Source organism: Aedes aegypti, chromosome 3 (genome assembly GCF_002204515.2).
Source record: "Aedes aegypti strain LVP_AGWG chromosome 3, AaegL5.0 Primary Assembly, whole genome shotgun sequence".
NCBI classification, from domain to species: Eukaryota; Metazoa; Arthropoda; class Insecta; order Diptera; family Culicidae; genus Aedes; species Aedes aegypti.
This window is the reverse complement of record NC_035109.1, coordinates 362772289-362785802: the sequence shown is the minus strand read 5'-3', so window position 1 is coordinate 362785802 and position 13514 is coordinate 362772289. Positions and strand designations below refer to the sequence as shown.

General features: G+C 40.5%; 1 protein-coding gene across 2 annotated transcripts in view; it reads left to right on the top strand.

The window, feature by feature from the left end:
• Positions 1–12501, top strand: part of LOC5566873 — a 326698-nt gene extending 314197 nt beyond the window's left edge. For both annotated transcript variants that reach the window (XM_021848992.1, XM_021848991.1), the window contains one exon: positions 11665–12501. The gene's annotated coding sequence lies outside the window, so the exon portion shown is untranslated. The remainder of the gene's footprint in view (positions 1–11664) is intronic.
• Positions 12502–13514: the final 1013 nt, after the last annotated feature.

The following is a 13514-nucleotide window of genomic DNA, read 5'->3' as shown; positions in this document are numbered from 1 at the left end:
GAGCATCCTTTGCTAATATAGAATATTCCCAATCCAAAAAGATCCTCGACCTGTAGGATTCAAAGCCATGTCTCTCTGCATGGTCTTGCTGAAATGCTGCGCGTTTACGGCTATGACTATTATAATTATTTTATTCGAAACTAGTGGTCCCTGCAAACTTCATCTTGCCATAAAGTAGGCTGTTGAAATGAATCGTATACAAAATGACAGTTCCGTTCACTCTCATTTTTCCGACTTTTCCGGTGAATATCCTGGAACTTTTATACACACAAACACGTTGGAACTCTAGACGAATAAAACGGAGAAAGAATCATCAAAATCCTTGTTTTTAATTTGAATCGTGGTTTACGGCTAATGGAGAGCTGGCAGCACGGCCGCACCCACGGACTAGTTTCGGTAGCGTCGGGAAAATTAATATATTTTCACAGAATCTACGCGCGTTTTAGTGTGGTGAGAGTGATAAAATAAATGTCCATCATGAACCTCATTCGGATTAAGTGGAGAATTAATGGAGTTCGGGACCTTCATAGCAAAAGTGTAAAGTGCTGGATCTTGTTTAGAACTTCGCTCCCGGAGACAGCCATCTTAATTTTCAAAGCTATGCGGAGCACCACAAACGCCTGGATTACACTGGAACATTCCAGTCTCTCAATTGAGATACTAAGCAGCGATTATATGCACACTCACGCAACACGCGAGAGCATATGTGTTCATATCCGTTTGGTGGTGCTTTGGGACGACGGGGGGATCGACGAGGAGACTTTCATCCGAAGAGTGGTGGTACAACAAATGGTAGGAACGTTGGAATGCAGGGTCACCGACGAAGACTAAGGTAAGATCGTTCTTGATTCTCTACGACTCGCAATCGGAAGAATCCTGAATTGTCGCACTTTTGTGCTACTCGTCCGGATCCAAGGTCTAACGGTATGTATGAAAGCTCCTTTTTTTTCGGCATAGACATCAGAGGATAAACCACTCAGAGCGTGAGAGGTATTGATAGTGTGATAGTGTGAAATATGTGTGTATGTGTGTGTGTTTGAGGAACGAAAAAAGAATGGAAACAGCAATGAATGAAGGGAACAAAATGTGCTTGATGTGCTCGGTACTCTAGGTGCGGGGATGAGAGACTAGTTGGCTGTTTCACTCTCTTTGCTGCTTTGTGCCACCATGGGAGTGGAACAGAGGGGTGGTTAGCATTTGGCAAACTTGGGAGTATAGGCACATGAGACACATAGACTCTTGGAAAACAAGGCAGAGCATCTTATATATCACAGTCAAAGCACACCAATGTATAACAGTATACGTGAAGGTCTGTTTGCTGCCTACTCTAATACACTCTTCTTGATTGAGACAGTGCTAATCCGAGTTGTCAAAGAAGTGGTTGAAGCACTGAACAAAAAAACAGTGTTAATATTTCGTTGAAATCTGAAACCAATAACAGATGATTCAAGACAATGTGGGTAAGCTAAAGCGATTATATGGATATGAGTTCGCTAATGTCCTACAGGTGTATTTCGAGAATACAGCAACTGCTCGATTTTAACATAAGATATTTTTGACACAAATAAACTTATTAGTTTTGGCAGCGCACTTTTCGATATTTGTAACATCTGATTTTGGAACCGTGTCAAAATCAACTGATTTACAGTATAATGTGTGTTCTTAGCATTTCCTTATATATTGTACTACAATTTTATCAATTCTAATGATGTGACTCTAACTCAACGAAAATTGTTTGCAATGTGCAGAACGGTGTGATCCGTTAAAATTTCGGCACGATTCGTTTTTGGCAACACAAAGCTTATAGAATAGTTTTATTTTTTTTTTAACGAGCGGATAATGTATTACATAATGTGTCAATTAATGATGGTTAATATTCGGATGGAGCATAGAAATTAGTTTTATCAGATTCTTGCACTTCATGATTTTTATTTAGTCTCTACTTTAGTTTTACCTTTTGCTATTCTTCTCATTAGTTATCATTAAAATTATTCTCTCTGAAATCATATACTCTAATATCTATTAAAATCAGGCACGAAAAAGTCGATCCAAATGCTAATTATTATTTTAGTCGAATGTCATAATGACTAAATATCTTAATCACTACAGTCTGATTCTTCGTGGTCATAAATCAGAGTTAATTTTTGATGAAATTGTTCCTTATTGTTAGCAAGATCCTTCCACTGTGCATATGAAAGATCACCAAAACGATGCATGGTCTGATGAATACAATCCCACCATGTAAAGCCAGGCCTGCATGACCTAAGCTTGGTGGCCCGCATACGAGCAGCACATCGTAGCGGATGGGATGGGCTTCGGCGCCGAACATGACCCCACCAACGCATTTGATACACGCGTACCTTTTTTGTAATCCGCTTCTTGTTCAACAGCTGATTCACGGAACTGGGAAGCACAGACCCATCGGTGCTTCGACATAGACTGGCCATTCGTTGTACAACTTGACGCTCGTATCCTCTGATTGACCTCCGGCTGTACTTAGTTAGCACCGCTACTTGAGTGCCGTATATCATGGCTGGGGCTATTACAGACTCATACATGATGCGACCCAACTGCCAAGAAGGTCGATATTTCCTCAAAAAATCAATGATGACTTGAGAAATACGGACAGCATTACGACAACGTGTGCGAACTGTTTTAGGTCGTTCTAAACGCGCAGTGATGTAGATACCTAGATATCGCACTGGATCAGTGGTGTTGTAAACGCGTCCATCAATCTCAACCTCCTCTACCGCTTCTCCTGTTGGTTCTCTTATCAGCACCTTACATTTCGACTCGTTTAAGTTAAGGCCTACATACGACAAGAACTCCTTTATTTTCGCCAAAATAAGCTCTAAGTCCTCAAGGCGCTCCACAACTATAATGATGTCATCCGCAAAGGCCAAAATTAATGGAAGTGTTAATCGTCCTTCTTGGTTCAGGCGCAATCCGTCCACCTCATCGGCCACAGATTCCAGTACAGCCTCCATCAACAGATTGAATAGGAAGGGGGATAACGGACATCCCTGCTTGATCCCTCTCGTACGCTGGAATGGCCTGGTAAGCTGCCCCCTCCACAATACCTGCTGCTGCTCTTCCTTCAAGCATTCTATGATGCGGTTGATCAACGGTATTGATACACCTTTACCTAGGACATACCATAATAGTATCAAATTGTTAATAAGATAAATAATAAGGTGTTACTTACCTCGCAGAATGGAAGGTAGTGCGTCTAAAGATACTCGATCGAATGCCTTTTCGATGTCAAGGGACATCAATATAGTCGACTTTCCCCCATTCCAACGCTCCTGTAATATACGCTGCAGTACGTGCAGGTGATCAATCGTAGATCTCCCAGGAAGGAACGCAGCCTGATGATACCCTATGGGTGGAATCGAGCATTGCAATTTGTCTAAGAGCCAAATAGCGTAAACTTTGTAAGCTGTACAGCTTAGACATATCCGACGGTAGTCATCTGTACTTTTCGGTCTTCGTACTTTGGGGATTGGTACAACGAGCACATGTTTCCAGTCAGCCGGAAGAGCATTCTCAGTCCACACTCTTACCAAAAGAGTGTGAAGCTCAGAGAGGGTACGTTCGTCACAGTACTTAAAGAACTCCGAACTTAGAGAGTCAACTCCAGGCGATTTACCGTTCTTCATTCTGGAAACAATGTCTTGAACCTCTCGCAGAGTCGGCGGATCAGGTAATACAGAGTCGTGAGGCTCAGGCAACAAAACCGGAAGATGGGAATCAGTAGCTTCGGCCGAAATCCAGTCGCTCAAACGAATGCTAGTAGGTGGAGCTCGGAACGTCTTCTTTTTGGTAAACTTCTTTAAATATCGATACGTACGGTTGATTCGTTCGCCGGCCGGAAACTGATGTAAGTTTTCGAAGAAATTCTCAATTTCTCTTTCCTCGTATTCGCGAATACTCCTCTGTAACACCTCCCTAGCTTCAACAAGCTTATGCTGCCACTTAGGATGGTCAGATCGATTCACCCAAAACAGACTTTTCTGTACTTCAGCAAAAGCTTTACGACAACGCTGATCTGAAGGAATCGATGAAGACTTGGATAGGACTACAGCCGCTGAGCTCTTGACTTTGTCTCTGAAACTTTCCCAGTTCTGGTCCAAACTATTTTGAGAATCGAGTATCACAAACTTGGTTTCAAGCTGTTCGTGATATTTCTTCTGCACCTCTGGTAGTCTCAGTAAGGCAGCCTCCAAGGTGTTCTGTTTTTTCGGTCTAGGTTTTGCGTTTAGTCGAGTAGGAGATGGTGGCTTTAAATGATTCTCCACAATGCTACACAAAAGAAGTTTGTGGTCAGTGGAAAAGCTAGAAGGCACCAAAGCACGTAGACGCTTGAGGTATAATCCCGACTGCAGATGAGTCAGAAGATGATCCACTTGGCTACGTGACTTTCCATTTGTCCAAGTCCACCTAAATCCCTCATTTGAATTTGTCTGCGTGGACCGTACAGCGAGGTTGTTTAAACTCAAAAACATTCTCATCTGTATACCATTGCTGTTGAATTCGTTATGCCCAGCAAATCGTCCAATCAGTTTAGATTCCTCGGTCGTTAGGTTTGTGCATGACAAATGGCTATTGAAATCTCCGGCCAACATAAGGGTACGACTATCTGCCAACTCTCCAACAACCACACCCAAGTCAGAAAAGAATCGATCCGCATCATAATTGGGCCCATGTACATTTATGATATTCAAAGTACGGAATGATGACTGTACCTGGAATATACTGAATCAGATGGACTAATCGCTCTGGTTTTAACATATACATACCTGATAGAGAATCTCGGCGTGCTGAATACTGGGCTTAGAGCAAATGCTGTTTCTAATCTCGGCATTCAATCCATGACGAATCAAAATTGCTAATCCTCGCTTTCGGTTTGTATTAGAAGATTCCCCCACATACCACCGGAAATTCGATGTGGCAACATACATGCAGTCAAGATTCACTTCTTGGAGTGCTGCTATATGAACGCCATGGCATAGCAATAGACCATCTATAGACTCACGCTTATCTTCCCTTCGACACCCATTGACATTCAGTGATGCAAACCGTAGGCCTTGCTTGGGATCCACATTGATCACTGAAGGTTCGGTAAGCTGTGAATCAGTGGCCTCCTTTCGAGCAGCCCTCTGGGCAACAGTCATATGGTCGGATGAAGCTGGAGTTCTTGCCGTTCGAAAGATGTCAGGAGCACAAAAAATACTACCGTAATTAGGCACAGCTTGACTGAAATCAGCAACTATATGCACATTAATCGTAGCATGGCTTACTGTGGGGCTATAGCGCATGGAATCCTCTTCTTGGATATCATGTACGAATATGTTAATATTCAGCATTCTCGACAGAACAACAAAAGCTGCTCTATTTTCACCTCGGCGCTCGGCTCTCAATGGGAAGGAAAGGTTACATTTGCTCTCTGGGGATACACATGAATCCAAACTTGTAGGGTAGTCATCAACTTCATCAGCAATCAGGCACCGAAACTTATATAAAATCTCTTCGGAGGGTTCGCTCCTAGCCAACTGATGAATTATACATAGCAGTGAACCATCAGGATTGTCTCCGAACCATCTTACCCGAACAGGATAGTTAAGGCTCGGTAACTGAACTATCACTCCTGTAGATCGGTCGAGGGTAGAGCCTGCTTTACGAATACATACTACACTGTCATAATGCGTTTTCACTCTGGGCAAATTGGATTCAATCTCTCGGAAAAGCTGGACCGGCGGGGCAAGACTTCGGTAATACAGATCATAGCGTGGAAGGTGAAGCATTCCAGAATCTGATGGCCGGAACTCGATAGCAGTACCCTCCTCTTGATGCAGTGTAAATATAACTTGATAATGGTTCGCTAAAGCTGAGATAGACTCCTCACCACCCCAAAACCCAGGAGTCTCCAATTTCGCTAGATACCACTCGACCTGATCACTAACAGACAAGTACTGGAGAAGCTCATCAGTAGCCTGGAGACATTCATCAGCAGCATGGGAAGCCACTTGGTCATAGTAGTAAGGAAGATTCCTCCGTATTTCAGCAACTGCCGTTATGCGAATCTGATGACTGTAACTCTTGAACAATGGATGCGCAGGGGTCATACCGTAGATTTGATGAACGATCGACCCAAACAAGCAATCTCCATCACCTGGAATAACCATCAGCCAAAATCGATCGCCATTTTTTTCCAATACGTGCTCCATTGTGAAATTTTAACCAAAATTATTGGCTTGACTCGAAAACCGCGAAAAAACTGACAACACAACTCAAAACCACAGCGTGACGAAAAACTGCCAAGACTGAACTGAAGCACGTTTAACTAGTATAAGTGACAACAGATAGATAGATAATACGTAATCTCTATATACTTGCTAGTCACCGATTATGTTAGAGAATGAGTGACCATTAGCATAATTGGAAACGAATAATACACTGAGAGAAATGATTCTCTCAGGTAATTATGTTAGTCAAGTTGCTGGCTATAGCTCCAGCACTAGGTTGGGTGCGAGCGCGCGTGTGTGTTGAATGTGTGAGTGTGTATTTGTATGTGTGTAGTGTGTGTGTACGTATTAGTGTGCGTATGTGTGAATAAGTGTGTATGTGTTGAATTGGTTCACCAGTCCTCTATACTGTGCGGTGACACATGTTAAAATTGAAAAGGTCTCACCAGTCTTCCACATAATGAGGTGACATTGTTGCGTATATGTTTATTTTAGTATATGTATATATGTGTGTGAATACGATTGCATAGATCGCATCACTTACCAAAGTGAATCCTGAGCTGTGCAATTGTCGATCCCTTCCCACTAAAACATTTCCTTCCCGTAACATCTGTGGAGATGCAGAGGTATACTCGGTCTCTTGTAACAACGGATGTTACACTAACAATCCCTCCCTTCCTCGATGACCGTAAGGACGTGGCCGGCGCCGTTATTAACCCTGAAAACAGAACTTTCGGAACGTGTACATTGAGGATGGAAAACTAGACCCAAGTCCCATCTATTGGTTCCCTGTGCAATTCCGCTAGTTCTGGTTAATCACGGAGTAGCAACTACGAATTGTACGGTCATCAATGCTCATGCTCATGCTCATGAATCGTGGTTTACGGCTAACCTGCCGAGTGGAAGTTTAACAACTACCGAAAAGCTAAACATTACATATAATTTGCAATTGGTTTAGATGGACAAATTGATGTGAAGATTTGCGAAAAAGTTACACGTCTTCTCAGTGAGAATCGAACTCACGACTCCCCGATCTCTAGTTGGGGCGCGTTAACCACTACGCCATGAGAGGACTCATGAACGCAGAAGTTAACCTGAATTCGATTTCAGCTCAATAATCACGTGGTTCTTTTTCGCAAAGTGCACCTCTTTCGGAAGAATTAGATGCCCATCCAAACACAACGCTTTCTATATATATCCAATGCTTAGCCCGAGAGCGCATTGTTTTTTAGGTATAGGAATAGCACACTACACTAGCCAGCAACTGCGCTGGCTGAGGTTTCTATTGTGTGGGCTTCCAATGGGTCGCGACGTTCTCTCTTTGCGAAAAAGGACCACGTGATTATTGAGCTGAAATCGAATTCAGGTTAACTTCTGCGTTCATGAGTCCTCTCATGGCGTAGTGGTTAACGCGCCCCAACTAGAGATCGGGGAGTCGTGAGTTCGATTCTCACTGAGAAGACGTGTAACTTTTTCGCAAATCTTCACATCAATTTGTCCATCTAAACCAATTGCAAATTATATGTAATGTTTAGCTTTTCGGTAGTCATCAAAATCCGTTGACCCGTTTGTAAGCTATTTCGTGACATACAAGATATTTTATCGCTGACGAATTATAACTTCTGACAAAAATCGAAATTTTGGGAGCAGTTCAAATAGAGCTCCCGGAAAATTCCAGAGATTTCTTCGAAAATTCTTCCCGAAATATTTCTCCCGGAACTCATTTGAAGATTTCTCCAGGGGTTTTATCATACAGCTATTTCTATTTCTTCAGGAATTATTTCGGAAGTTCCGGGCTTTAATTCATTTAGGGATTATACAAGAAATAACTTTACAAATTCCAATATAGATTTATCAAAAGTTTCCTTCAACAATTCTTCCAGGAAAATCAATACATACATTATTCCAATGATTTTTCCAGGTAATTCTTCAGAGATTTGCTTTGAATTTTTTCCAAAAAATACAGAGATTCACCCATGAATTCCTCCAGAGAATTAATAAAAAATAATACGAAGTCCTCCAGGGTTTCAACTACGAATTTTTCAGAGGTGCCTCCAGGAACTCCTTTTCTTGAAGAAGTTTTTTGAGAAATTCTTTGATAAGTTCCTGGAGGAACCTTTTGAAAAAAAAAATTAGAGTAATCTGTAGAAGATTCCCCGGGGAAATTTCTTAAAAAAAATCCTGGAGAAAATCTTGCAGGAGCCTATGGATCAGTGCACGAGTTCACTATTTGACGTTTGAGCGGTGCCGTGTTATTTACGTGACCATGGTAACGAGTGAATTCGGCACCGCTCGAACTTCAAATTAGTGAACTCGTGCACTGATCCATGGAGGGATTCCCGAAGAAATTTCTGGAGGAATTTCAGAAGAAATCCCTGGAACAAAAAATATGTTTTTCGGCTACGCAGTCTTTGTTTTTTCAAGGCCCTTTCTCTATAGAGACTGCGTAGACGTAGAACATAGTTTATTAAAATATGCAATCGATTGTCTAGCAGCTCATCCTTAAAACAATTTCTAGAGGAAACCTTGGAGGAATTCCTGAAAAAAAGCTGTAAGATATCAAACGTTTCTGATGGTATCAATGGTACAATCGCCACGACTTGATGTGTCAGTGAATCATCGATTTGTTTTCGGCGAGAAGTTAAAGCTGGAGAAATCTCTGCAGACATCCCTGTAGAGATTTTCCTTAGATAATCCCTGGAGAAGTCTCTGGAGATATTATTGTAGGAAGTATTATCTAAGTTAATTACTGAAGCCCTCCTGGTGGCATCTCTGGAGGAATCCATGGAGGTATTCCAGCGAGAATCAGAGATTTTGCTGGTGGAATCTCTAGAGAAATCCCGGGAGAATCTTCTGTAGGTATTTTTCTGAAGTAATCCCTGGCATTATTCTTGGAGCAATACATCTAGAAATTTCTGTAGAAATCCCAGATGAAATCTCTACAGGGATCCACGAGGAGATTTTTCAAAAGGAATCGATGTAGAGATTTTACTGGAGAAATTGTTGTAGATTTTTTCCTAATGTAATCCCATGAGAAAATTTCAGGATACTTTCTGATGAAATTCCTCTGGGATTCATGGGAGAATCTCAGGCAGAATTCCAGGAGGAACTCTTGAAAGAATCCTTGGATGATTTTTTGAAGGCCCAGAACGAATATTTCGAGAAATCCCTGGGGAACTTTTGTATGATTATATGGAGAGATCTTGGAGTAAGTCATGTAGTGAATTTTCTGAGTGTAAATCAGGGAGGATTCCTGGATGAAATTCTTCAGGAAATCCCTCGAGGAATTTTTAAATTGCATAGCACCTAGACGAATTCCTGATGAAATCCCTAAAGGAATTCCTAGAAAATTTTTGGAGTTAGTAGAATCCCTGAAAAAATCTTCGGAATAATTCCTGGACGAATCTCCAGCAGACTACTTGAGGATATCTTTGTATGTATCCGTGGAGGAATTCTCGAAGGAAACTCTGGAGAAATCAATATATCTTGAGTAATCCTTGAAGAGATTGTCCTAATGTAGCTCCTGGAGAATGCCTTAAAGATATCTCATTGTAGAGATTATCCTAGAGGAATTATTGGAAAAGTCTCTGAAATATTTTCGAGAGGAATCTCTGAAAGAATACCAGAAGAAATTGTTTGAAAAGAGTTTGGAGAAATCTTCTTGAAAATTGTAGAGTATTCCTGGAAGAATTTTTCAAACATAACCGAGAGGAATCCTTTGAGAATTTCTGAAAAAAAAACCAGTAAAGATTTTACTGGTGGAATCTACGATGGAATCATTACTGCAGGAAATATTTGCGAAATCTCTAAATGAAGGAATCCTTGTAGAAATATCACTGCAAAAGGAGGAACTCTTGGAAAAATTGCTGAAGGTAATCCTGAATATCTATCAGAATTGGTCTTATGGCGAACAAAAGTTCTTCCTACAGAAATCTCTGCCAAAAGCCCTGGTGGAATCCTTGAAAAAAATCGCTGTAGGAATTACAATAGAGATTTTCTTGTGGGATTTTCTGGTGAAACCCCTGGAGGAATCTCCAAATAAATTCCTGGAGAAATCTCTGAAAAGTCTCTGGAGATATTTCGAGAGGAATTTTTAAAAGAATCTCTAGAACTTTTCCTGAAGGAAGATCTGGAGCTCCAATTGAACTGATGTCAAAAATGCGAGTGTTAGCAAAAGTTATAATTCGTCAGTGTCGTTTTACTTGGGGAGAAAAATATATTATGAAATATCAAATGATGCCGATTCCTTATACTATGTTTTAATTTAGCCGCAACGGAAATGTTATTCGAGTATCATAATCTTATGGCAGGGAGGCCTATATAGAGGTAAAACACAATCATAATCTGTCAGTCCCTGTAAAGTTTTTCAAAAGGACACTAAACTGAGAAACAGGCTCTATCCCGGTTAGGACGCAACGCCAAAAATAACAAGAAGAATTTTATGTTTGATTTTTGGCATAATTTATTTAGATCTGCATGAAAAATAATGAAGAGAGAAGGGTATATTTCTGTGGGTCGAGTATTGTGGGTGCGACCCAAAGTATATTCCCTTCTTCGGCTGTGAAACATCCGTACGCGAGAAGTGCGTACAGACCTGACAATTACCCATTAGGTATGACCAGTTAGGGTACAACATTTGTTAATGAGAAAACTAACAGATTTCCGTGTAAAGCTCGGCATTCAAAAAGTTTGTTAACTTCGAGCCCTGAAGAAGATCCAAACCATAGGATCGAAACGTCGGCGATTTATTAAAATTATCAACGCTTTCAATTGGTTCAAGTTCCTTCTGAAACAGGTTCCAGTTGTCCAAGTGCCATTGTTCTAGAGTTCCATATATTTCATATAAAGCTAAAAGAACGAAAATCGGTTCAAAAATGGAATTTCTGAGAACTTTCCAAAGTCATGGGTCATTTTTAACCCTTAATTATGCATGTCACTTTTTATTAGTTGCTTGACATTGAATGCTCTACAACTTGGTTGAAGCATGTATAACATAATTTCTACAAAAAAGAAAGCTCTCCACATCATCCCTAAGCTTGAACAATCAAAGGGCCCAGCCAAAACAAACAACTTTGAAGAAAACAGTTTTTGTCTAATCTTTCAGTTCTAAATGCATCCTTTCGAATAAATCTCCTTTTTGGACCATAGTAGAAGGGTGAAAAAATGATTGGTTCGGTGAGAAATATCACATTTCAGTGAATTCTACTGTATATTATATGTCACAACTTTAAAACTAAGCTTTGAGTGGCTTGCACTACCTCTTAATCTTAATATTTTGGCAAAAAGTTTATGATTTCATTTTTATATGTGAATTGAATTTAAAAGAGCACACGAGCTTTTGGTTGTAAGATCTTTCGGAAAATAAACACAGCAAGTTGAACGATTTATTCCATAATAATTAACCATATCATCTTTTTAGAGTTAACCCGAGAAAATGTGATCTCTCAAAGCAGACGGTAAAATAGGAGGAAAGCAGAGACGAAACGAGACCTACAACGAGGCACATGCATCTGGGCTAGGTTTGCGCAACCTAAGCTCAAAAAAATGAGCGAAAAAATAAAACCATTCACCCCAGACCACCCCAGAAAACCCTTTTGGGTGCACAAGGATTACATCATTTTGAGCCAGTTTTTTTCCCTCGGCAGCCGAAAAGTATGAAAGTGAAAACGCGAGAGATTCCGATAGAGAGCCAAAAGGCAAATCCAACACGCACTCGTTCATCAATCAGCAATCAATAGGAATTAGGTTAATCTAAATCAAACGAACTTGAACGGACCATTTTTCTCATTTCAGCGCCCTTACAAGATAGAAAAACTATAGACTAAGAAACTCAGTGTTCATTTCCATTCCCAGTCCTAAATGGCCCCAGTAGACTTTGAAAGACTTGTATGTTTATAGTTCAACAACACTCATAACACGGTGACGAAACTGAGCCACACTTCATTCCATTTAGTTTTAAGGAAACTTTAGGTTAATGTGTTCAGCCGTTGAACAGCGACGCGTGAACGAAACTCTCTCTGTGAATGAATTTATCCGACAGTTCTATAATTTTAACAAACTTCCTTCGTGGAACTACTAGACTACCTTCCCCAAGAAAATTTTCCCCTTTCAAGTCAAAATCCAACAATTGCGAATAGGGTGTTTTACAAATTCGGAACCACCCTGTCCCTTCCCTTCTAGTATAATTTTTACTCTTAAGTGGATTAGAATGTGAAAAATGAGATGCGGAGAAATGGAACGCAACACAAAAACCCCGTAGAGAAAGCGTGCAAAACATTGACACAATACTTTTCTTGCTGTAAATACTAGTGCTAGAGATTGTCGGCCGCTTTGTAGGCGATAATAAAATCGAAGATACTTTTAAGATTGAGAAATGAGCGAATACCGGGAGTGTTTTCATGAGTGAGAAACAGAAATGAAAGAAATTCCTGGAAGAACGCTAAGTGGTTATAAAATTAATGGAGAAAATATTTGCATAATACGCACTTAACTTGACACTTTGGAGGTTACTTAGTACTATCACGCTTTGGCAGGGCTTAGTCAAAACATCTCCAGTCTTCAAATGTTTAGGGTTTCCAGGTGCTCTTCCACTGCGTACAGCCTGGGACACGGTTATATGAAAAATTTAGATTCTCGCTCCAGTCCTTTTTTCGGATTGCATTTAGGTCCCATAACAACTGTGCAAAATTTCAGCCCGATCGGTGAAACTATATTTACGCGCCAGCCGTTCAAAGTTTGTATGGGATTTACTATGGGAAAACTTACGCTTGCAAAGAAAAATCGCCACAGGTTGCCCATTGTCTGTATAAAAATACTGAACACAGATCTCGATAGGTATTTCTACGATGAACAACATTGTCGAAGACCGCAAAGCAATCCGATGATTGTGCTAAAAGTTATTAAACATATACTATTCGGAAATTTCGCCCAATTTTGTTATTATCGTTATTCCTTTACGTGTTGATCAACGTCGCGTTGCTGATAGGTTCTCATTGAATAATAAAATAAATATAGTTTTACCGATCGAGCTGAAATTTTCCACAGTTGTTATGGGACCTACATGCAATCTAAAAAGTGGACTGGAGCGAGATTCTAAATGTTGTTCCACACTAGTGTCCACGTTACCAAACTTTCCACGAAGTCTTCGATCTCTACTTGGTTTTTATGTGGAATATTATTCTCGTACATATTTCTTTCTTTCGACATTCGTAAAAAGTCTCCGGAAAGCATCGATTACTTTCCAGTCTGCCTTTTTTAACGTCCATTTTT